Genomic DNA, 25,596 nt, shown 5'->3' with positions numbered 1-25,596 from the left:
TGCATATAACAACACTACTCACACTCTGTATTTCTGGAACCTTATACAAATATATAGCTGACCTGAGTCTGCAAGTCCTGTTGTAAGAGGTATTGCTACCTGCTGCCTGTAACACTGCTGCCCACACACAGGAAGGATGTCCTCCATACAGGAAAGGTAAAGGGACCATGCCCACATGATGTAGGGATTTATAGTAGTGGGTTGCCATGATACTGGTAATTGGAAGTACTACACAGCATGCTGCATGCAGGTAGCAAGTGGAGGACACTGATTGGTGCAGAAGTCATCACCTGATCATGTGCATCACCTACAAAATCCATGCTGCAATCTATTCAAAGCAGCTCAATCTATTTAATGGAGAGAGACTGAGATAGAGAGAGAGTGAAAGCCAAAGCCAAAAAAAAAAATAAAAAAACACAACAACAAAAAGTAAAACATCCAACCTGCAAATAATCCAAAACAGACATCATTCCCACAACAGGTATGTGAAATATATATGCATGTAATTGAATGTAGTACTTGGTCCATAATAATGGGATAGATGATGTGGAATGATTTATATATACGTTCATAGGTTCATACTAGGCTATCTGCCCGAGGGCATTTATAAGCCTAGCCCATAGTTTTGGCTTCGCCACCCTTTGTATGGGGAACTATACCCATTATTTTGCTGTGCCTCTGTCTAGCAGTGACACTGAGGTAATCCCTGGAGTATATCTGCGATCTCCCATCCATTGGTCAAGATTTCTCTTGAACAAGGCCAGCGAGGTGCTCTGCCTCACATATACCGGGATTTTGTTACACAGCATAGGGAGTCTTTGGGTGATGAATCTATCCCTCCAGCACGTCCTATTAATAGCCGTGTCGAGGTTTAAGTCTCCGCCCTTGTGGCTCTGATGGATCTAGATTTTTGAGGTGAAGCATATTCATCAAATCTGGGTTAGACATGGCCTTGTATGTCAGGCAAAGGTCACCTCTGAGCAGCGTGCGACTGAATAGAGCTGGAGTTCTTTCAGTCGGGCAGCATAGGACAGATGTTTGAGACCCTTTATCCTTTTGGTGAGGAACTTTTGTGGCCTCTCCAGCTGCTGCAAGTGTCGGGTCAGATACATTCGAATGGGGCATTGTACTCAATCATTGGTCTGATGAGTGATGAGTATAGGGAGACTATGACCTCCCTTGATCTAGATGTGAATCCCTTCATGATAAGGTGGGCAATGTAGAAGGTCTTCCTAACTACTTTAGCTACATGGGTGTCGAATGACAGGCTACTGTCAACCTGGGTCCCCAGGTCCCTGATAACTTCTTCTGTGCTCAGAGGATTACCACCTATATGGTAGCTAGGGGTAACCTTGTTTTTCGAAGGGTATGACTATGCATTTTTGGCATTTAACTTTAGGCCATGGCTCTGGCACCAGTCATCCGTTTCTGTGAGACACTTCTGAAGGATATCTGTGTCAGATGTGTTTTTCGACCACGGCCAGTTTGCAGTCATCTGCAAACTTTGTCAGCCATAACCCTCCTGTGTTTGCTTGTACTTGGAAAAGTAGATGCCAAACAAGAGTGGGCCCAGGACTGAGCCCTGTGGGACACCACTTGTGACAGGCTTTGAGTCTGACATGGCGCCAGCAACTCTGACCCTGTGGGTTCTGTCACTCAGCCAGTTTGCAACCCATCTTGTGATGTATGGGTTAACATTTAAGCTGATGAGTTTTCAATGATACCCGAGTGGGGTATTGTGTCAAGGCCTTCGCCAGATCGAGGTAGGCTGTATGGACTGCCTTTCCCTCATCAATGGCTTTGGTGACTGTTTGAAAAAGTCAACCAAGTTTAAAAGGCATGATCTGCCTTTGACAAAGCCAAACTGGGTTGGATCCAAAGTCTGCAAATTCCCTATGTCTTTATTTATGAGGTCCATTATGATCCTCTCCATAGCTTTGCAGATAAGGCTTGTCAAGCTAATGGGCCGGTAATTTCCAGGGTCTGTGGAGGCACCGCCTTTGTGAAGTGGGACCACAGTCGCAGTGCGCCACTCCCTGGGTACGTATCCAGAGGTGAGACTATGATTAAACAGCTGTCCTAGCTGTGGGTTTAATTCCTCGTTGAGTTCATGGAGCACACAGCCTGGGACACCATCAGGTCCCATGGATGCTGTGTTTTTGCTTTGGAGAGCAGTTCTCACTTGGGCGTTTGAGATGTTTGGGGGGCTGCAACCATTTGGTATAGGATATCTCTCCTTTTGGGGGGGAGAAGTTTGCACTGAACCTGTCAGCCAGTATGTTGGCAATGTCTGTAGGATCAGTAATCTTCACATCATTTTGAACTAGTTCTGAGCATATCTGGGAGTTTCCTCCCAGGTTTCTAACATAGCTAAAGAAGGCCTTATGATTGTCTTTTGAGTCTTTAGCTATTTTTCTCTCAAAATTTGCTTTGGGTGATTTTATGAGAGCTCTTAGCTTTTTACTTATAGTGATCAAAGGTGTCTTACCTTTTAAGGATTTTGCTCTATCTTGTAGTAGCTTCCTCCTTTTGTTGTAGAGTTTGTTTATGGCTGGGGTCCACCAGACTGGATGCTTGCCCTTGGTACAAAGAGTCTTTGTTTTGCTTGGGATTGCCTTATCCATGCAGTCCTGCAGGTGCTGGTAGAAGGCATTTGTAAGTGATTCAGCGGCTTGAGTACTGTTTTCCGCCGGCTCGGGGGCCTTAAAGGAGACCACACTAGTCTTTAGAAGTGTGAAGTCGGCTTTCGAGAAGTTTTTTACTGTGGTCTTTTTTATTTCAGGTGGGGGTGGGACGAGGACCTCCAGCAAGATTAGTTTGTGATCTGATCTCACCAGTGAGGGGTATACTTCCGGTGTTGAACATTGTGCTCCCATGTTCGTGATGATGAGATCAAGTATGTTTTCTCCTCTTGTGGGGATGGTGACTAGTTGTTCCATGGCATTTGAGTTTATGAATTCCAGGAACTTTTGGGCTAGGGTGTTTGGGCTTGAGTAGTGTTCCCAGTCTATATTAGGGTAATTGAAGTCACCTAGTATGATGGTGTTTGGAGATACATTTATCCCCTCCAGTGTTTTCAAGAAAGCCATGTGAGGTTCCTGAGTTTGTGAGGGTGGCCTGTAACATACTACAATTTGCCATTAGGTGTTGTAATGATGTCCAGCTGAACAACCGCTATGGGCAATAGTGTCTGTCGCTGTGGGTAGTGGACCATTCCTGGACCAAAAAAAAAATAAAAAAACACAACAACAAAAAGTAAAACATCCAACCTGCAAATAATCCAAAACAGCCATCATTCCCACAACAGGTATGTGAAATATATATGCATGTAATTGAATGTAGTACTTGGTCCATAATAATGGGATAGATGATGTGGAATGATTTATATATGCCATCAGGTGTTGTAATGATGTCCAGCTGAACAACCGCTATGGGCAATAGTGTCTGTCACTGTGGGTAGTGGACCATTCCTGTCAACTGTGCAGATCAGCACTGACTGACAAGATGTAAGCCACCATAGTGTGTGTTGTGTAATGGAAAAAATATATATTAGTGTGGCCAATAGCTGGGGGTGGAAGTAATGCCATTATGATGGACACATGGGTTCCAGAGTCCACCACTTCCAGGACACTCAAGTTAGCATGTAATGTAGCATGCAGAAATGCCATAAGTGTGTAATAGGCTTACCTGTAATCTGTCCCTATATATACCCCGCCAATGTTTGGCTGTGTCCACATGTGGCACCTGTCTGTGTTGTAGCAAGGTAGAACAGTCCAGCTGTGCAGGAAGGAGAGTTAGAGTATAGACCTGATGTCTGAATGCACTATATATATATATATATCTATATATATATCTATATATATATATATATATATATATATATATATATATATATATATATACATATACATATACATGCATGCCTACAGATATACAGACACCTAACATCACACATATCAGTACATACACACACACAGACACACACACACACACACACACACACACACACATATATATATATATATATATATATATATATATATATATATATATATATATATATATATATATATATATATATATATATAGCGGTAAGTACATGCTACATGGAGAGTTATGTCACGTGTGAATCCCATGTTGGGACCACATTGCCACATTGAAGGTGGGATTGGGAATTTGGGGAAGGATAGCAGGTATATTTGTGGAGGTGGGTTGGGTGGAAGATAGAGAAGACAGCCTACAGTGGTGGTATATGACACATGTGGCGGGTAAACACACTGGTTGGGGAGTGTCATCTGCGATGTAGAAGCCCCATGAACCCCCATATGGAAACAATGGGAACAAGGCCTCCGCCCATTGCCAGTCACAACATCAGCTTCACGGCCCTGAAGGTGCCTATGCTGGAGGCTGAGCAAGAGGAGCATGTGTGTGTACTGAGGGCCTCAAGGTGGTGTAGCACATCCCCCAAGACAAACACAAAGGGGCTGTGAGCAGCAGAGCAGACATAACTGACATAGTAATACACATTCAGCAATAGTGTGTACACCTGTGAGATATGGTGAACACTACATGGCAGAGCACTGAACAGGTGTGTACATGGATGCAGTGTTTTCCAGGGGAATGGGGCATCAGCTACTAACACAGCCCATGCATCACACACATGTATACGGTTGCTAGCAAAGATTGGCTATAGCTGCACTGCATGCTGTTGAGTACCATATGTTATGCATGTTGACAGATGGGTAATGGGAGGTCTGTGTGTAATATCTTCATGCAACCTCACCTGTAAGTGTCTGTGTGTGTGTGTGGGGGGGTTATTTTGTCTGTAAGTGCAATCTGGTGGACTGGAGGGGGGGGGTTGATGCATGTAGGATGTGTGCATGTGTGTGTGTGTTTGTGTGAGTGTCCATGAATGCACATGTGCAATTGTGGGGGTGTTTATACATCACTACTTCCCTTTGGAATTATGCAGTACATAGACATGGACTGACACATGAGACACCAGGAATACTTGCCTGATATGTAATCTCAGGACAGTTAATAGTATAATAAGGTCTGTAGCATGGAACATGCATTGGAAGGGAAACTAGACACCAGGTATACGGTTAAAATTACAATTAGCAGAAAGGTGAAGGACTACCCACATATGCAACACTACAGATGCATTGGGGACTTACTAGACAACACCAGTAAGTGTATCCAAATATTACTGTTGTCCACTTAATAAGTTGATTGAGCAACAGATCTTGCATCTACTGAGCAATAGTTACATATGACACTCCAGTGTGTGACATTAATGAGTGATCATAGTAGCCCTTAACATATGGGGGCCATGTTTATGGTGTCCAGACATACACAGGGTGAACACTGGATAACAGCAGTGAGTTCTTGTAAAATGAACTCCAATCAAGTCAAAGAGGTAATGGAGCAACAGATCATGTTTTGTGATCACTTGCTAGGCAATTAGAAAAATGATATGTTAATGAGTGGTATGAATGAGTGTAAGTTTCCAAGTGTGATGCAGGATGGGGAACTTACGTGAATAAACTTGGGGCAGTCTGTAAACTCAGGGACAGGTAGGTAATATGGTGGAATGGTGTGTGTGTGTGTGTGTGTGTGTGTGTGTGTGTGTGTGTGTGTGTGTGTGTGTGTGTGTGTGTGTGTGTGTGTGTGTTTGTGTACAGTTAAGCAATGACATACATGTCTTAAAGTGCATTTCTTGTTTTTCACCTCACAGGTGGTGAGGTGGGTCAGGGTCCCTCCTGCATGCAATCTGAAGTTGGTGTCCATACAGACACTGAAAATGATAAGGGCACAAGCGGGGTTGTTAGAGGCCGAAACTGTGCTGTCATTTGACAACCCCCTGTTATCCACCCCATCTCTGCACACAGTCACAGTGCCTATAGATACCCCATCACCAGTGGCCATAGCAGAGGGACAGTTGGAGATTGGTGGCAGTGCACAGGACATGTGATATATATGGCTGCTGTGTCCAGACACAGCAGCCATAGCTGGATGTCTGACAGGGTACCACATAGGCAGATGTACCGAGGTGCTCATGGGAGGGCCGCTGGTCATGGTGGCCCTGGCAGAAGATCCACATCTGGTACCACCAAACGCATGTTTCAGGTTGTCATGGAGGCACAGGCACATATGGAACGGTACACCAGACAGGGTCTGAGGCTGCAGAGGGCTGCTTTTTCATCTGTAAGTGACAACATTTGTGATCTTGCAGGTGTCCTCCGTGATTTTACAGAGGTCATGGATAGATGGTTGGGTGAGATGTTGGACCTCATCAACCATGGATTGTCTGTGCTAGAGCATGTGGTGGGAGTGGCTTGATGGCCATGTGGATGTAGGCCAGTGACACCAACATCTGGCGGTTAACGTGGACATGCAAGGACACCAAGCCGCTCCTGTAGTGGCAGTACCAGCCCCAGCACTGCAGGGGCACACTGTCCACACCACACCACAGCAGGCCACATGCACGTGGTCCTGGCCAGTCCCAAGAGGGACCTGGTTCCAGCGGACATATTGTCATCATTAGGGGAGAGTAACATATCGAGGCTTGTACCTGGATGTAGTCATGGAACTCCTGGCAGGCACAGTTCTCATGTCCATGGCCGGAGGCAGTGAACTGCACACCCTGCCCGGTATGGCCTGCAGCTCTCCAAGAAACACCTGTATAGGGCAGCCACATGGCAGAACTGTGTGCATGCATACCCACACACAATACAAACACACCTAGGGCATCCCCATACCTACACACACCACATCACCACAGCCATATCAGTAACCTACACCTCTCACTCACACACATGGTGTCAAACTTATGGCCCACCCTAGGTCTTTGACAAACCAACAACACACCCCGTATATATGATGATACCTGTGCTACATCCCTGTCATCCATAACATCAATGCAGGGACAGGCTAATATGGTTCTAATGCACATGGTGACTGTACTACAGTGTACCAATGTACTGCTGTGTAACATGTTGTCAGCAGTAATGTTTAATACTTACATGTCAGGTAGTGTAGCTGTCTAGCCATGATTCATTATAGCTGCTAGTAACACTGAGTGATTGTGATCTTCATAATGTTATCCATTTGTGTTGTAGGTCTACATGTGTCAGCAGGAGGATGGTCTGCTGTCATATCTCACAAGGGGTATGGCACTGTGGTGACACCATGTTGAACACATGTCACAAGTCTATATAACAGTTACTGTTGTGCCACATGGACAGATGACCCCCCCCCCCCCGGGACATGTATATTCAGCAACCTGAAGTAGATCCCTCCACATACATGCACACTCTTACTTGGCATCACTGGGACTAGACCCCTATCTAGGTATGTAGTGCTACTGATATGTGTGGCTTTAATTGCACACACCACATAGCGTTTAGGATGAGGTGTGTTCCAGGTTACATGTTACATGCAGAACATCCCCAGGCATGTACAGTATAGTAATGGGGGATCTAATGGTTGTATATGGACAATATATAGTGTGACATGCCATCATATGCACATTAACAAACACATAACATTCAGACACACATTCAAGAGACCTGGGCCTATCAGTGCTAACTAACTTTTCAGTGTGTCCAATGTGTTACAGGTAGGCTGAACACAGCACAAGCATAACTGGGCTGGATAGTGTTATTAGTTACCTGTATGGTTGATGGTGACAGTGATCACCATACAGTGGTACATGGGACATGTACCAGGGGTACCATGGTGTAATGACAATATACCCAGCACCCACACCCCACTGTGGATATTGTATGCACTGGAACCCATGATGACAATCTGACATACCCATCATCACACATTGACCAGGACTGCAATACAACCCCTTGTCCATCCCAAGAGTGCTACTACAGGGAAATGCATGTAATGCACATGCCACAGGCATAGTAGGGTGATGCATTGTCATGCCTCTCCTATGGGCAGCAACATCACTATCCCTAATACTATGTGGCAATGCATATTGTAATAGGAGTATGTGGCTTCAGAATGCTGTACCCCACATATATACACACATCCACACATGCACACATTTGTCAGAACTCAGAGGGTATCCCATACCTATCAACCCATTTGTACAACAGTGTTGTGCTGGTACTGCAAGGTGCAGGTAGCCCTTAGGGAGAGGAGTGTAACAAGGTATATGTAATGTCCCGTACAGCAGCAGCCACATCTAACTATGGCAATGGGTGTTGTGGTGGGTGTGAAGGGCCTCAGGGTATTCCTAACTACATGTGTACTAACACACAGACACTGATATCCTCAGTAATGCACACATACACATTTGTCAATACTGGGGTGCATTAGTGCAGGTGTTCATAGGTGTATACCTGGCTATTGTCCATGGTGAGATGGGAAGTGTAGGGGATGTGTGTACAGTGGTATCATGCCACCTGCCATGTGCCAGCAGGTGGTCTATCTACAGACATCACCATGGTGACCCTCAAGGTGAGAGTGACATACATCAGCCAATCCTCTGGGTGCCTCCTGCAAATGGCCGGTGAGGTACTCCAGTTGACATGTATGCAACATGCATTACATAACATGGTTAGTGTCTGTCCTGGAGACCTGTACCCAAGCATATTCTGTTGACTGTGGTAGTGTAGTTGAGGTATCCATGGCATGTGGTGCGTAAAGGATGTTGTGTCCTATCTGTGCCAGTTATAACACAGCTGGGCAGACATATCAGTGTCAGTCAAGCATATGTTGGCTGTACATATCCAAGCTGGATACCTGACATCTGCACATCTGTACAGGGACAGACAGACATCAGTTTGCCAACTAGCTATGCGGTAGGATGAATGTGTTGACAGATAGATGTCTGACACTGATTGGTATGCCATTACTACATGATGGCAGCCCTCACTGACATTTGCTATACAGATAGTTGTCTACAGTTAATTTCTACATGTCAGATCATTATCCAGTAGGAAATATTTAATGTGACACAGCTCACACACCAAGAACATGACAGTGAGGACTCAGATTCCATCTGTGCATGCAGGGGTGTTTGTTGCCAGTACTACAATTAGCAATGTACTCTTTCTTGGGAAAGCACTGTCAACAGTAGTAACATCATGATACACTACATGCCAGTGTGACTGAACATAACCTGGGATAGTACCCTTGTATGTAACACATTCACATGGATAAGAGTGTTGTACAGGTCATATATACTCAAGTATCCCAGACAGGAGACTCACACCCCTTGCTACTGTAATGGCAGCACATGTTATGTACATGGCATTACATACACCTATTACAGATATCATTACCCTGCTATGTTATCAGACTGAGATGTGAGCACTGGTTAGCAGGGCTGAGCCATGCTTAGCAGGTGTCAGCATTGCTGCAATATAACAGCTCAGCACATTTGCGCACTGGTAAGCGAAGCCTACACAGTGTAAGTGCCTGTACGTTTAACCGTACCTTAGCACCGCTTAGCTTCGCTCTTAAAGCTGCTCAAAACTGCCCTAACCGCTCTGTATCCAACTGCCCTTCTTCTGCCCAGCAACAAAATAAACAGCCCTTGCAGGTCTTGAACCCAGGACCCTGCACATTATAGTCACAACAGTTAACCACTACACCATGACAGTGGTGAAGACAGCTGTTGTTTTTCCAATACACCTGTCAGAAGACATATTGGATAGTATTGAACAATTGCTGTGCCTTCTACAATTGTATAGTACTTGTTAGTGATATTACTGTTGTATCACATATGTTGTTATATCTAAATAAACACATATCAGATACATACAGTGTGATACATCTGGGAAGGTATACACAACAGTAATGTTTACACATGACAAGGATATGGATATATACATATACATATGTAGATATATGTCTACATGTACATGCACACATATATTCATATATATGTATTTATACACATCTGTATAATGCAGCATATATATGGCCATTTATAGATGACTCTGTGTATATATATATATATATATATATATATATATATATATATATATATATATATATATATATATATACACACACACACACACACACACACACACACACATATATGTATGTACATCATGTATGTACATATATATCTATTTATGTTGATATATCTGTAGATATGTATAACTATATGTACATATATATCTATATATCTGTATATGTGTAGACATATATAGATGTGTATATGTATATATATGCGTATGTATATATATATATATATATATATATATATATATATATATATATATATACATATATACATCCATATATGTATGTAGATATGTATATGTGTATATATCTATTTAGATATATGGATATTATATATATATATATATATATATATATATATATATATATATGGGTCTACTGTATATATTCGAAAACTCACTTCTTCGAATATAAACAGTAGACCCTCAGTTACGCGAAAGTGCACTTCATTGAAAGTGCACTTCCGTGAACATTGGTTCAACGAACCGATAAAGAACACAGTAACATTGTTTTCACAGGGCTGTGCCCCCCACATCCCCTACTTAAATATACCAACACCGAGATCGCACTACAGTGGGGAAACTCGTAAATTCCCTTTCCCCACAGTAGTGTGCTTCGGCACCTGTGTTCCTTAAAGGTTCGTTGAACCGTTCTTCGCGGAAGTGCACTTTCGCTTAAGTGCACTTTCTCGTAGCCGAGTATCCACTGTTCATTTTCGAACAAGTGGATTTTCGGTCTTTTTCAGTAGACCTACACACACACGCACACACATATATGTATATATATATATATATATATATATATATATATATATGTGTATATATATATATATATATATATGTATATATATATATATATATATATATATATATATATATATATATATATATATATATATATATATATATATATATATATATATATATATGTATATACATATATGTTTACCATATGTCCAGAACATGGAGTGGAGTCATACCTCAGCACCAGTAGTCTCAACCTCTTAGTGCAAGAGGATGTCATGTATGTATAGCAGGTATATATATAGACTGTTGTTACTGTAACAGGGGTTGTCTTAACAGACATATTGTGTGTGGGAGGTCACATCTGCTATTGACATGTATGTCATCAGTTACTGACAGACATCCTAAGAACATCATAGTACAGTACCACTGATAGCACAGTAATAATCCTGTGGACTACAGCAGAGATATGACCAATATATGTGGACAGTCTGGCACACTCTGTTCAGTCCAGAGGTATACACAGATCCCCTTAGTGTGAAACATGTGTCATTCCCTGGGTTTCTACCATGTCAGTGTATGTGCTATGCGTTGCCTCCTTGCCATGGCCTGGGCATACTGGGCATGCCTCTTTCTGCCTACTGGGGCAGGCTCAGGTTGTTTCTCATCTGAGTCACTCTGTGCCTGTGCAGGCCTTGGCAATGGTGGGGGGCTGTGTTGCCCTGCCCCATGCTTTTCCTGCTGCAGCTGTTTCCACAGGATCATATTGTGTAGCATGGCACATATGATGACAATTTGGGTACATGTAGCTGGTGAATACTGCAAGGCTCCACCGGATGTATCCAGGCACTGGAACCATGACTTGAGCATCCCAAACACACACTCTATTATGATTTTGGTCTGTGCATGTGCCTCATTATGGAGTTGTTGTTCAGGTGTGTGTGCAGTTCTGATGGGTGTCATCAGCCTTGGCTCCAGTGCGTAACCAGCATCCCCTAATAGGTGACCATAAGGGAAGTCCCCATTGGCAATTCTCTGGCACACCTGTGTCAAATGCCAGATGTGGGAGTCGTGATAGCTTCCAGGGCAGCCAGCTTATAATGCCCTGGGCATTGCACACAACCTGGCAGTTGATGGAGGGGAAGCCCTTGTGGTTGATGTAGACCCTACCCCGCTCGCCGAGTGGTGCTTTGATGCATATGTGTGTGCAGTCTATAGCACCCACTACCTCAGGGTATTCTGCTATCTGGTGGAAGAGACCCATATTGCTGGCCAACACTTCACAGGTGTTGTGGAAATATATGTGCTCACCAGCATGTGCTGACATGGCATCCAGAAATTGTTGGAGTACTCTGGATGTTGATGCCTGTGAGATCCCCATGATATCTCCAGTTGGCCTTTGGAAGATACCTGTGGCTAGTATTCTTAGGCCTACACATACTTTGGTATCCACTGGGATGGGTTCCCCTCTGTTGCTTCTGTGTGTGAGGTGTGGCTGGCACAGCTCAACAATTTGCTGTAGGAGGTACCTGTCCACCCTATAGCGCTCCACTATCTCCAGCTCATGTAGCCCCTGGTAGGTTACCCTGGGTCTGTACACTCTTCTCCTTCTCTTCACTGTGTTTTGGTCATCAGCATTCTCTTCCTCACCACCCTCAGCTTCTTCCACATGTTGATTTATGATAGCTGCTGCAGCCCCTATCATTTTGTTGCTTTTGTTTGGTAAAATTTCCCTGCTTGTGTACACCGGTGGTGTAGAGTTTGTGGGAAAAACCAGAGGGAAAGGTGTTTGCATAGTTTATAGTGGTGTGCTGGCCTGGGCTGGTCTGCTGCGTGTGTGATTGGCTGATTCTGATACATTTCACCTGCCAGCTATGCTAGTTCTCCTTGATTACCTTCCTAATGCTGTTTTCCCTTCCCATTGTCTTCCTGTTTAATCCAGGGGGCACGCCATGCAAACACAGTGCTCAAATGTGCATGGAGCTGCTATTTCCTGGTTTACTTTTTTTTTTCCTTTAAAACACGGTGCGCACACCCACTTAGGCAATGTAAAGAGTGCTAGGCAGGCTCAGACGCACACCCTTGCTTAGCTCTGCTAAGCTAAGGGCAAACCTGAGTCACAGGGCTCTAGTAAGCTTGCGTAATGCCTGACATACCCCTCTATGATGTCAGCTAGCTCTTAGGCTTGCACCAACATGGTTGGGTGCAGGCTAGCCATGAGGGGGGATCTGGGGTTCAGTATCATTCCCCTCATTTGCATAGGATTGCCTGCTAATGCCTAGTTACAAGTCCCACACTGAGCCTCCCCCCTTAGCAAGCACTATTCATTGGCCATGTTGTCTTCTGCCTGCCATTGAGTATAATGGCAAAATTGTGATTTTGGATAAAATGCCTATTTTTTTTTTGGTCCGATCCCATCAGTCCTATGCTTAAACAGACAAAACCGGCTAAAAAAAATAAAAGTCACTATTTTTTTTGCAACTGTTTTCCATGCTAATGGCCATATATTTGGCCACTGGCATGGTTTCAACATTATATACACCCTTTATTTGGAGCTGTCATGGTTCCGTTTTGTAGTTTGCAGAAATGTACTCTGTTACTAACCAAGTACATTTCTGCAGACTACACTAGTCCTGCACGGCCGGCTGCCAGCTTCCTGGATCTCAAATTCACCTCATTTGCATGAGTTTTCACCTGCAAATGGGGTAATTTGCATACAGAAACTGTGTCTGTGCAGGAATAGTGCAGGAGCGCTCGTGCATGTCCCGGGAGCTTATTCCTGGATCGCACGGTGGCCATATTGCCTCCAGCAGCTCCTGCTCTATTCCTGCACATCATGCAGAGCTTGCTGAATCCTGGGGAGTCAATAAACTCAGAAATGCAACCTGCTTGTTTAGCTAATGGTAAACAATGTATGTTCAGCTAAATTCACAAGTTAATTAGATACAAATATATTGAGTATATAGAGACTGGTAGAGTGTAGTTGATCATGATTTATATTTTAAGGATCCTAAGAATTTGGTACTGGAATACTATGTGCTGCTTTGTAACAATCAGGGCAACATAATTTGCAAGTGCATGACAGATGAATATGCAGAAAATATTTAGCAATGAATGACTGTAGATATTTACTAATCTGGGAGAAGGTCATCGGTGTTTGTGGGTATGTTGTCAAAAAGGCCAGTTTAATATGATTTGCAGCTATTATTTCAGAGTAAAGGCAGACCTTGTGCAGAATGTGGGTTCTGTTTTACTGGAGTTAATTATAAATAAGGTAAGAGCAGATAGTAAATATAAGGGGTGTGGGAGAACATATTACGAGGCTCCAAGGCAATGACTTAAAGTCCTTTGCATTGTTTATCAGCTACTAAAAGCAGAGGAAGAAAGAATTTCTCATACATGTGAGAACAATCCGGTTTCTCTAAAACTGTCTCAGGGTTTGCAGGTAAGAGTGGTCAAACGCTACTCTTCACTGATGAATGTTTTTAAGTACTATCTCATTGAATGCTTTTTAAGAATCATGTTTCATCAAAACTTTATTAATTGTTGTAAGATTGCCAGATTTTGGGGTAAATGAGTTTTCTTCTTATTCCCGAAGTTATGCAACATCAAAGTTCATATAGACAGAGTTTTGTGTGTGTGAAAGTGCCTGCACATGCGCTGGGAGCCAAGCAAGATTAATTCCATTAAGGACCACTTGCCTGTTTTTCTTTTCCTTAGTTAAGTTTCACTTGCCTGGGATTTCCAAGGTTGACTTACCCATAAATGATAGCTTATGGAATCACCCCAGAATACACTGCCTCATATGTGATGCAGAACAACATAATCAAGCACTGATGTTTGGTTAAGGGTGTTCCGGTAAAAAGTACTCTTATGAGCGACCTTATTTGCACACATAGTGTTCGTTATGGACAATGTTGTGGACAATCTGTAGTTAGTAATGAAGTTCAGTAACTGACTCTTCAAGTTCAGATCAGATAACCAATTAATTCCAGTTATGCTTCTGCAGGTGTCTCCATTGTTTATCACATGAGCACTGAAATCTTTCAGGAGAACTACAGAATCATTACACAATACCCTGCCAAGCCCACTGCCATGGTGTCCCACTGTCCAGTGATGATGAGTAGTCCAAAAAGATGTTAGGTGTATATGAACAAACAGTGGTTTTCCTTTCTGTAAATTGCAGCCACATTCACATGATCTCCTTGTCTAGTATCATAAACTAGAGCTATATGTTTATAATCCAAGGGATTTCAGACTACTGAATTGTTTATAGTTAATGCATGATTTATTCTTGCTGAAAACTTAACAAAATGTTATTAAAAAGAAACACCTTCAGCTGGACAATAGCTAAAGGGTTTGGAGGAAGTAAGAAATAGTGCCATTGCAGAAGAAAGGATGAAGTAACAATTAGCTAAATTCATTGTAAATAATTTAATGGCGCAAGCAATTGTATAACAAATTTTTAGAAAAAAAATCAATAAATTGAAGGCATTTCATTTGAAAGGTTTGTGATTGCAAACTTGAAATGCAGAAGCAATCACTGTACCGTATTATGAATGCAACAATATCAGATTTCACTAGAGTAAGTATGTGGCATAATAAATAAGTATAATATATTATGAAATTGGCACCTTAGCATAATGTACCAATTAAAAATGCATATCAAGTGGTCTGGTTTCCCGTACATTAACACTGTCTGAAATACATGCTGATGAATGTGACCATCTCAGCAACTCCACAATACTTTTGTCTCCTTCTGTTTTTTTTTTTTTTCTTTTCTTTCCTTTTTTACCTCATGCTCTGTCTTTAACAGGTATCTAAAGACATTTCCTTCCATTCACAAAACTGTAGTAAAACTGGAGGAATTAGGTGCTCTGGGAAAGTATCACATGTTGAGACAACTGAGACCTGCTGTCCATGAATTCTACAGAAAGAGGGAGATGGACCCCCTGCCCTCTCGTTATGGTAAGTAAATAACCTTCATTTTTGGGTAACAAACTCAGCAAGGATCAGAATCATATGTTTAGTGACTTTGCATGACATCATAACTAAAAATATTGCTTATTTTTCAAAAAAGAAATGACATTGTATGTTGTCTGTTATTACAGACGTTATAGGAAATAATTTTGCAAGTGTAGCCTGATATTTGAATATTCAAGATATTACTTTCACCTTGTCTTGAGTGCTATTAGCTTATACAATCTGTTGTATAAGGCTCAATATACAGATAATCTTGTTCTTGAAAATTTTAGGAGAAAATTTGAAAGCAGTGTAGAGATGTTAACATTTGTAAGCATTGTCAAAGAAAAGTTAAAATGACCATCAAAACTGACAAATAACATTATGGGCAAAATACTCACTTTAAAACAAAACAGCAGTTATCATTTCTTTTCAGAGTAACAAATATAAAAGCTGTAAAAAATAAAACATACACTATCATTCTGACTCCCGGCATAAAAAGACTAAATGAATTATGATGGCATAGCACAGTGCAGTAGGAAATAGTTGTTCATAAGGTGTGCTATACCTTATAGACTATCCATTCAGTAGCTACTTTGCAAGACAAAGTGTACCTTACTAACTAGCTTCTCTCTGCTGAACCATAACTAGGTCATCCAGTGTCATGTGTAGTTCCCTAAACTGGCACCCTTCCCACCTAAAAAGTTTAAAAAACAAAACAAAGTAGTCTTGTCAAATCAAAGCTGACGATTGAAAAAAAAGGAAAAAAAAGCTACTCTGCTCTGAAGCTTCAGCAGTGACTGCAAATGCAACATCAACATTCATTTATCTTCTCAACTTCATAAAGTGATGGCTCAGTGCTAGTTCTACACTAAAGCACCATCAGCACCTTCCATTCACACTCGTTAGTGGTTTACACCCTAAGGAAGCTGCCCCATTTGCCCTGCCATACTTCAAGCTCATGCTCTTAATATGCGGCATAGCCCTGCCATAATATACAGTAAGTCACACAATCAGGTAGTCTTGTATTCATCACTGTTCCTCAATGCAGACCATCTGAACCATGACAGTGAAAAGAAGCATACTAAATATAATGCACAGAATGCATATATGCAACTCTGTACTCTGTTCTTGGATAGTTAGGTATGTATTTCTGTACAAAGGTAAGGTATTTTTTTTTTAAATGTTGCCACAGAAAAATGTCATTAAAAACTCTTTTCTAGATGTATCTTATGTCTTTAAAATTAAGAGCACGGGCTACATTTTATTGGCAATTGTCCCAGTGATATATGTTAAGCAAATCTCTAAAACTTTATGAGAATATGTAATTTTTATAGCTATAGTCCTTTATACACACAGACCAAAATGGCCAATACATTCAGTGATGAGGCGTCTCAAGAATAATTAGTAGCAAAGGCGTTAACAGTTTTGGAAGTAGCATTTAAGTTTTAATCTAAAGAATTTTGATTTCTTGCTGCTCAATTTTTCTTGTAAGATGGAATAAAATAGTTATAACATGGCTTTGAAATGTCAGTGGTCATGTATGTATACAGCAAAATTAATATACAGTATTGTGATTTTCCAGTTATTGAAATACATTAAAAAAAAAGTTGTTCATCTAAAGACACATAGTAATTCAAGGCCCATACAAAGCACCAGCATCATCCTGGTGGAGGATGGGAAAGGGAGTTATGATCCATAAGCCTTCCTTACTAAAACAAAAACAAATACTGACTAATGGTTCACAAGTTTGTGTGTACTTGGGTCCCTATCAGCTGATTGAGTTTTCAGAAACTTGAACTCCATAGGGTTGAGACAATATGGTTGAGTTTTTGAAAATTTAAGTTTTTGAATGGAGATCACAGTACAGCGAGGACTGAGAAATTTACCCTTTTCCTCACTATAGTGCAATCTCAGAGTTGATATATATATAATTTGCAGGTGGTGTGGGGGGCACAGTCTCCACATGGGGGTGCAGAGGGCTTGGCCCCCTGCAAAAATGTAAAAAAAGGTAGATGTGTCTGTTTTTAAGTTTTCAGAAACTCAATCTTATGGTCTCTTCAATATTTTTTTTTGAGTTTCCGAAAAGCCAATCATCTGACATAGACTCGTGTACTTATATATAGTACCCATACGAAGCAACAATACTACCAAACAGCTAGTCTTGTATATAATACATGTGTGAATGTGTCATAATTCCATATGCTTTGAAAGTGAATAATCTGTAGGCAGAAGAGCCTGTTGATGAATTACACTTGAGGAAGTTTCTCAGACAAGAAATTGAACACTATCACATGCAGCAGTGGAAAGGCTTCTACAGTTTTCACAAGAATACAGATAGTTTGTGAAAAGTCAAGAGAAAAAAACATTAAAATGTAATTGCAGCATAAGATTTATTAAAAGTGAGAAACAGGAGCACTTGACAGAGAATGGTTACTATAACAAAATCAGCTGAAGCACTCACTGAATCAGTTTTCTTGATTTCAATTTAAACCTTAAAGGAAAATTCTCATTAAGTCCAGGGTATCTGTGAGCTTGCAGTCTCAGTATGCAATCTTTTTCCAAGTATTCAGTCCATGTTTTGATGTCACCCCCTCTCATATTCTCTTCACAAAGCTGTACAACAAGAAATTGAAAACTATGATTCATATCAGTAACCTGACATGTTTGGAAAGGGCATTTATCACATCATCTTCTTTATGTCATTAATATGTTCTCTTATCTGATCCCTTAAAGACCTATTGGTCTTGTGTACATAAAAACACAAAGAAGTTTGACATGCAGCAAGCTAGACCAAGTGCATACTCTTACGTCAGCATGGAAATCAAACCAGTATTCTTGTTTGGTGACCAGATGGACAAAGGACTTGGTTGTTAAAATATATCTGAACATAGCACATGACCTGCACATAAAATACCTTGTCTTTCAGACCTAGGTTTCAAAATCTCATAAGAATCATAACACAATATTTTCTGTATTGACCAAGTATTCCTATAACCGAAACTCAGAGTACTACCTAAGAGAGTCACACACTTCTGATCTTCGATTAGAATAGCCAGTTTCTTTCAACTACATCTCAAATTAAATGTACATTATTAGTGTAGGTCAAAGTCATTCTTTGTTTTCTCGGTTTTCTTTTCTAGATGAAAAAGCACAACTCTCAGAGAAAAAAGGATTTGCTGTGTCAACTCTGTGAGACAGAACCTCACCAATCACATTGTCTATCTGAACCACATTATACCTTCTATTAACAAAATACCTCTTCATTTCACCAAAAGTTTTCATCATTTTTTCATCTTCATCATTAAACCTTGCAGCACTGTAGAGCTGATTTTAAGCACATTCCTCTGCATATGTTTCGGATGCATGCTCTCCTTATATAATAAACTGTTCTTCTTAATAGATTTCCTATATAGACTGATAGATAAATTACCATCTACATTGGTAATACATATATCAAGAAACTCCACTTTGTCAATGGAAGAAGTTACAGTAAATCTCAAAAAGGTTGTGGTGCTATGCAAGTATTATACAAAGTTAGAGAGTGCCTCAGTAGAACCTTGCCAAATCATGAACAAATCATCAACAAAGTGAACATAAAATAAAATATTCTGGTGAAATGGATTAATATGGCAGAAAATGTTCTCATATTCCCATGTGGCCATCATCATATTGGTGTAGTTATTGGTACCCATACCCACACCTGCCTACTATAACTATAACTCATCACCAAACATGAACACATTGTTTCAAAGTATAATGTCCAATAATGTGCATATCAGATAAACCATATCTGGTGCTGAATAAAGAATCACATGTGAATACACCAAAGCACAAAATATCCTGTGTAAGTATAGCCAATCATCACAATTATACATATAACTGAGAGTTTTACAACTATAAACATAATAAAAATGAATACCCTATTACCATATCATGTGCGGATGGATGTGGCTGCTAAGTTTTATGCTGACTAAGGGGTACTGAGGACTTGCAGGTACTGATACACTGAAACAAGACTACATCGCTGGGGCTTCTGTAATAGACACTCTCTGAGGCCTGTCCAGCTGAGGCTCAACATTCAGCACTGCACTGTCTAACTTTGTAGAGGTGGTACTCCATTTGTGAGTGGCTAGGAACTCATATGTGTCTGTGAGAACTTGTAAACTTGATGGCCCCCACTTTTTGCCCTGCTTCCCCATGCTATGACATCTGCTCCTTGGATGGCACCCCAGATAATATTGGTGGCCATGCAGAGCACTATTTCATAACCGCTGCCTCTTTTAAGGCATTGCTGTGTTGGTGTGGAAAACAGTGGAATTAGCAGCCATGTTCCCGCATGATCCTTACAAATCCTAGCATCACTACTATCCTCTTTGGCCATATAGTATGCTATATTTGTGCATGACAGTTACATATCTGTAGTTACACTATTTAAGTAAATGACAGGCACCTAGGTTTACTGAGCATGTCTTCCACAAAATAGTTACAGAAATTGTAACTAACTGCTACAATTTTTTTGGCTAATTACATGTGCAATGCATACAATAGTAAAACGTTATTGATCAGTAGTATAATTATGAGGGTGTGTCTCCTGTCCAGCTTAACAATCCCATAGCCCAGTAACTGGAGTGTGTAAGAAAATGCTAAAGTGAGTATGCTTGTTTCCCTCTCTGGCCAGCCCATTTAAAAGTACTGGCAACCTTGTATCTCTTACAGTCAGCAGTTTGAATAACAGTTAAAAGCAACCATGATACAAGTGAATGAAGTTGTAAGAAGTAAACTTACCTTATGCAAGCAGATATATTTTTGGCAAAGAAAGCTTTTTTCCAAAGTCACCTCATGCAGGAAACAAACTCTAATCTCCAATGTTTACTTCCATACCACTATTAGGAGCTGTACTTATATTGTAGTGATTTAACTGGCTGAGCTCAATAATTATGCTAATTAGGACTCAGCTCATTAATGATTTTGAATAACTCAGTTTGCACACTGAGAGAATCTGCTAAGCATCATGCAGAAATCTTCCTGGTGCTATGCACATGCCCAGATCCCAGGCTTTGAACTACACATGAGGCCATGCTTTCAGAGGAAACTGCAGTTACATATTTAACCATCTATACACAGAGTCACTGCAATGAGTCATTACTTCATATCATACACAAGGATGCAGAGCTGCTATTTTTCACACTTCAAAATACCATTATGAACCATAATAATACAGCATCTATGTTTTCTGTTTTTACCACGCATCATGCATGTGAGGTACCTTTCAATGCCCATCAGTATGCGACATATGGGAGACATAAGATCTGATTTGGCCACCAATTCTCTGCAATGTTTTCCTGAAATTCTTCAAGGAGAGGCATCATGGGTGGAGAAGGACAGAATAATGCTACCTTTAGAGTGCAGAAGTGGTATGAGGAAGAAGAAAAGGTATTTTATTACCTGCATTATCAGGATTACAACCAGAGGTTTTTAGTGAAAAGCTGCAAAGAGCCTCAGTTTAATACTGAAGCCTTGAATAATTTAACCCAGGCTGTCACCCATGCAACTGGCATCCCATGCACAGGGGAAACTGCCATCACTATTACAGATACACGAGGCATCGCAATCCTGTCCTCTTTGGCTGTACTGTGAATAGGCTTCTTATTCTGGCATATGTTGGCTGCACATTTAAACTGGCAGTGCATGCCATGCTGATATATTATCCACTGCTCCTTCTATATGCATAAGCCCTGAAGATATGAAACAGACTAGGCAGTTACACAAGAGAAGACTGGAGTGCCTCAGAGAGTGCAGAAATGAGTATACCTGTTTTGTAATGTCTTACTTTTAAAAGTAGTATACCACCACACAGGCCGAACAATACAGGAAACCACCAAAAATTAGGGAAAACCACAGTTTAATATCGCTTTCATCTTCAAGGGGCTTTATCAGAATAAAATAAAGCACACATCAGCAGCTACTTATATATCGACCACTAATTAAATCCAATTAAACACACATTGTTTAAAGGTACATGCACCAAAACATGTTATGAACAAACAAAAACAAATCATTTTAAAAACCTTCAGTCTCCTATTTTTTAAAAAAACATTTAATATTAACTGAATCATTTATACCAGGTTTTTGGTCAGCCCCTAGCCTTAACTGCCACATAGTTTCTCTCTGTTAAAGAAAGTCCTTGAAGGACCCACCCCTAATATTCTTAACTACATGTTCCAAAACAGTGAACAAATTTTTTTTATACCCCTACATTTTAGTGAATGCCTAAATAGGGCATTATTAATGTTCTTAGTCTTAATACAATAATAATGTTTTTTAATTCTTTTACTTAAGAACCTAGTAGTCATTCCTACATAAATTCACTACAAAAGGAACAGGTAGCAAGATAAACTATACCACAGGTATTACAATTATATATGCCATCAATTGGAATAGTCTTGTTTAAAAGGGTAGTTCAACATATGGTCCTTCTAAAATAAATCGACAAGAGCTACAGAAACCACATTTATACATTCCCTTACAATGTCTCCCTGTGTCAGAAATAATACTAGTTAGGGAATCAAACTGTAAACAGTTTTTTAAGCAGTAAGTTTTCTTATATGTAAAATTAGGCTTGTCACTAACAACCTGTAATAAATCAAAATTTCCACGTAAAATATTCCAATTTCTGCTTATAATAGACCTTATACTAGGTCCATCAACAAACATATCCAAAACACATGAAGTACCAAAATTCATTTTATTATTAGAATTACTACTTGTGCCACATGAAATAACTTGTTCTTTATTGTTGCTAAACCCATGTAATAAAACTGGTGGAAAATCATAAGCCCTTCTTTTCATAATCTTACTGGCTAGTTTATCCAACAGGTTAGAAGGATACCCCCAATGTAAAAACATTTGACATATAAATCTAACCTCATTTCCAAAAACTACATCATCCAAAATCATCCATGACGCACGTATAAACTGATATTTTGGTATATTATTTTTCATAAAAACCGGATGGTTACTCAAATGGTGCAAATAACTATTAACAAAAGTATCTTTCCTATGTATACTACTACTAAATTTATTATTATAGGTGTCCCAAGTTAAGGTGACATCCAAAAAGTGAACAGTTAGACCAACACTCCCCACCACAAATTTCAAAAAATCGGAGGAACAGTTTATACTGTCGCAAAAAGAAATCACTTGATCAGTGTTACCTTCCAAAATAAAAAACAAATCATCCACACATCTACCATAAAACGACTTTGTAATGGTTCATAATAGATCTCAAAACACTATGTTCTCACCATCCAAGAACAAGACTGGCATATGCTGCGGCCGCAGCGGACCCCATAGCTACACCTCTCAATTGTTTATAAATTCTCCTATTAAACAAGAAATAATTATTATTAAGTAGTAATTCCAACAAAGTACATAAAACAAATACATTGTCAGATGAAAGGTAGGCCGCAGTCCTCAGAAATTGTCTAACAAAGTCCGTTCCCTGATCATGTGGAATACTAGTAAACAACGACTGGACATCCACAGTAAATATAATATTTTTACATGGATCAAACGAATATTTAAACATTGAAATCCCTAATTTTATCCAAAAAATGCCATGAGTCTTTGATAAAGGATTCCAGTTTTTGTACCAAAGGGTTTGACATGCAATCTATAACCAAAGAAATACATTCTGTCACGCTTTTGGGGACCTTGTTTGGCATCCCCAAAATTCACAAAGATCTTCACAACCCTCCATTTAGACCCATAGCTTCTTCGCTTAATTCTCTTTTTTATACTCCTATTTTCAACCTTCAGTCCAGTCAAAAATAGATAAACACACCACACACATGCCCATAAATGGCTTCTAAATTATTTATCTTTTTGTGATCGTACTGTGCATGACAGGTCGCAAAGACCACCGTCTATGTCCATGTATAACCAGTGAGGAATGGTACTGCTCATTGTATAACAACAATTAAGAGCAGTCACTGCATTCTACTACATAAATTGGCTTTGGCTGCCATTAGTAACGCAAATGCGCTGAGTGTTATTGCACAGTAGTTTGCAATTATGAAACAGGGTAAAGCTCATACCTTTAATCTGGGCTTTTCTGTGGCTTAGCTTATAAATAAATTGCTTCATAAAATTCAATTAAAGAGGATTCATGATTCAATAACCCTCAGGATTGAATGCTTTTTGGTGACTTTTATGCTTCCAGTCTATGAATGTGTAACAATCAATTACTGTATGCATGGCTGACAGCTTCAATGTGACTGCTTCTATGGCTCAACCAGTAAATTAACTGATATAAAGAGTGAAAATAAAGACAGTTCAGGATTCGATACCCTTCAGGGTTGAATATTTTTTGTGACTTTCATACTTCCAGTCTGCAAATGTGTAACCTTCACCTGCTATGTGATTTATTGACAGCCTTAGTGCAAATGCTTCCATGGTAGAGCTTGTAAATTAAATGATTTGTAGAGTGCAAATAAAGGGGATCTATGGTTTAGTACCCCACAGGGTTGAATGTTTATTGAGGCATTTATACTTCCAGTCTGCAAATGTGTAGCAATCAACTATGCACGTGTAAATGAAGTGCTTGATAGAATGTCTGTGAAGAGGGAGGGTTCAAATCCTCTCATGATCATATAGGATTTTTTTTTGACATTTGAATTATGATACAGGTACAATAATCCAAATCTGCTGATGTCATAACTGGTTTTGGTCAATAAAGTATGTTATTTTTCTGGACTCCTCCTATCCTATCTGTTTTTTTTTTTTTTTAACATTTTTAATTTCAATTGCTTGAGATTGATATTTGTGTGTAACTCTCATAGCCCTATTCTCTGTTGTCATCTACTTCTTCAATTGTGTTACCACCTCCCTTTACAAGCTTGTCGACATTATATGTTAGTTTCTGTGTCCCTACTACCTCTTCTACCATCCTGAGTCTTCTCTGTATACACACAAACACACACACACACACACACAAACACACACACACACACACACACACACACACACACACACACACGCACACGCACACACGCATACACACACACACTTACACATGTACACACATCTATATGTCTCCTTGGGTTAACAAATTAGATCAGCACACATGTATTATGACCAATTGTACCTGCAGTTTTATGCTGACTACCCTCAGGGTTTGTGCTGCATATTGTTGTGTGCCAAGCCACAGGGACAGAGTCAGTGATTAAGCTCAGGTTAAATAGTTTAAGGAGTGTCTCTACGAGGGGTTGTTTGGTATTGTTTATTAAACAGCTTGGTATATTATCAGGTCCCATGGATGAAGTATTTTTGGTCTTGGAAAGTACCTTCAGTACATGTTATTTAGTGATGATGGGGAGTTTGAAATATTCAGGGATAAGTGGACTTTGTATAGTCCTCTCTGGGATAAAATGTACACTGAATTTGTTGGCTAGTATTTTGACAGTGTCTACTGGCTTAGATTAGGTGATATCATTATAAATAAGTTCAGAATACTCATATGTGTTATTTCTTAGGTTCTTAATGTAGCTAAAAAGGATTTGTAAATGTCCTGAGCTTCCAATTTTAAATTCTTGGGCAGCTTTAGTAGACCTAATTGTATCTGTTCACATTTTTAGTTGATTTCCTGGTGTTATCCTTAATAATAGGGGCTTCTGATCTGCTGCAATCTTTAAGTAGTTTTTCTTTTCTTTTATTGTAAAGTTTATTTTTGTTGGTGGACCACCAAGGTGGTTTGTTTTTAAATTTACATTTATATTTAGATCTGGTTAGGACTGTGAATTTTATAAATTTATCTAAGTGGACATAGGACGCCTCTGTGAAGTACTCTGCCATGGCAATATCTGGGTCAATGTTACAATAAGTTAATTCTGAA

The sequence above is a fragment of the Protopterus annectens genome, chromosome 2.part2, assembly GCF_019279795.1.
Source record: "Protopterus annectens isolate FY-2018-M chromosome 2.part2, PAN1.0, whole genome shotgun sequence".
Lineage (NCBI taxonomy): Eukaryota > Metazoa > Chordata > Ceratodontiformes > Protopteridae > Protopterus > Protopterus annectens.
Note: the sequence above shows the minus strand (reverse complement) of the source record.